Source organism: Talpa occidentalis, unplaced genomic scaffold (genome assembly GCF_014898055.3).
Source record: "Talpa occidentalis isolate TD23 unplaced genomic scaffold, MPIMG_talOcc4v2.1 talOcc4.9, whole genome shotgun sequence".
In the NCBI taxonomy this organism is placed as follows: domain Eukaryota; kingdom Metazoa; phylum Chordata; class Mammalia; order Eulipotyphla; family Talpidae; genus Talpa; species Talpa occidentalis.
In genome coordinates, this window is record NW_023605305.1 from 38,985,840 (window position 1) to 38,987,813 (window position 1,974).

The 1,974-nt window shown below is 40.3% G+C and overlaps 1 non-coding gene across 1 annotated transcript; it reads left to right on the forward strand.

The window, feature by feature from the left end:
- Positions 1-1,571: 1,571 nt before the first annotated feature.
- Positions 1,572-1,731, forward strand: LOC119237367 (U1 spliceosomal RNA). The gene has a single exon (XR_005123303.2). It is a non-coding gene; the product is annotated as a U1 spliceosomal RNA (small nuclear RNA).
- Positions 1,732-1,974: the final 243 nt, after the last annotated feature.

The window sequence follows — 1,974 nt, forward strand, 5'->3', positions numbered from 1 at the left end:
ACTGGACACTCACATCTTACATTCACTTTTGCTAACCCTCTGTCCCCCCGCCTCCCTGCTGTGAGTCCTTTTAGATCATAAAATATGTGACACAGACTTCTATAGCAGCACTTATTATTGTCCTGTGATTTATTTGTTATTCAACTGCACTGTGAATTTTTAGAAGGCTACGAATAGTATTTATTTTAGTATCAGTTGCAAATAGCATTTCCTGACATGTAGTAGCTCAATGAGGGGACAAATACATGATTGCCTTGAGGGACCTACTATAAGCGAAACACTATGTGTCTTAGCTTCTGTAGGGTAAGGTAAAAGATATCAGGCTTTTCTACCCTCCTGCCATTAGGATAGATGACAGAACCCTGCGGTCCTGAATGCATGCCTGATGGCGGGCACCTGGAGTAGGGTGTGGGCATAGGTAGGTGGGATTCGATTGGGCTTTTAAGGGCAGCGTCACGGGGATGCCAGCAGAAGCCGAGAGAGAAGCAGAGCCATGAGAAGAGCAGAGAGAATGTGAGAGAAGGTCGGAGAGCCCAGATAGAGTGGAGACTTGCTGGGGGCTGGGAGGCCTGCCAGCTTCCCGGCCCCCCAGTACCCCTGCCTACCATATGCCTGGTGAACCCCAATGAAAGACCTGCAAAAACCACTGAGGACTCTGACTCTTCCTTCTTTACCTGGTCTGCATGGGATCAGAAAACCTGCACTGTGTCCATTCCCGCCTTGCAGCTTCACCTACAAAATGTATTATCAATGAGCATTTTAATATTTACATTTTTAATTAATGTTTTGTCTAATCCCATTTTTTCAGAAGTTTGATAATTATAAGCTAAAGTTTATGATTCAAATCCAGCAGTTTTAGTTTTCATTGAACTATTGCTTATTGTGGGTGAGAATTCCCTCTTTAAATTTCCTCGCTGATGTTTCCTGTTATAATACAGCGAGCCTGGTGTGGACCTAATGAGAGGTTAGCAATGATGCTTCCAAACATCTCACAATGGGTAGCCATTAACAGGATGGTAACCTCAGAATTCTAAATGACCTTGGACAAATAGAGAAGTGTTAGAAACCAAAAATATAGTACTGTATGGGAGCACATACAACACAAAGCAACAGTGACAAATAAATTATCAAAGAGAAAAGTCAGAAAAGGGACTGTGACCATACAGAGGCATGTGAGCAAAACACATAGAGTCAGAGTGAATAATTAGCTGACCGTGAATGGGCAATAAAAGCCTGCACTTTTATCAGTAAGATAAAGATCACCAGGGGCATGTAAGATCATCAAGTAAGCTTTTTTGCATGATCTGTGCCAATGAAACCTCCATTATAACACAGGCTAATACTGATAGCACTACTTGAAGAGAAATATTTTGTTTTGTTTTTCTTTATAAATTGTACAATTTTTTTTGGAGTAATGGTGGTTTACCACACTGTATATGATTTAGGGGTATAAGTTCATACCTCTTCAAATGTATGTCAAGATCTTAGAAAATAAGTAGACTTGAGAACTATAAGTGCATATGAAGTTTTAAGAAAATATTAGATGGTGAAATTAGAGACAAGACAAAGTCATACTTACCTGGCAGGGGAGACACTGATCACGCAGATGTTTGCTGAAGGCGAGAATCCCCCATTATATTAGGGCTGTGCTGACCCCTAATATTTCCCCAAATGTGGGAAACTTGACTGCATTATTTGTGGTAATGGGGACTGCATTCATGTTTTCCCCTAAAAAAAAAAAGAGAGAAAAGATAAAGGAAATATCCTTTAATAACAGGACAGGGATCAGCTATGACCATGATGACAAGCAGGCTTAACCTACAATTTGAAGCCAGGCCAACATGGCAGTGTTTGGGACAGCAGATTTATTAATCATTAAAATGGAGGATTAGCACATAAGGTTGTCAAATTTTTTGTTCTGAAAGTATAATTTATTAAGTTTCTCTACTGTGCTGCTTGATTCTAAGAATGCTG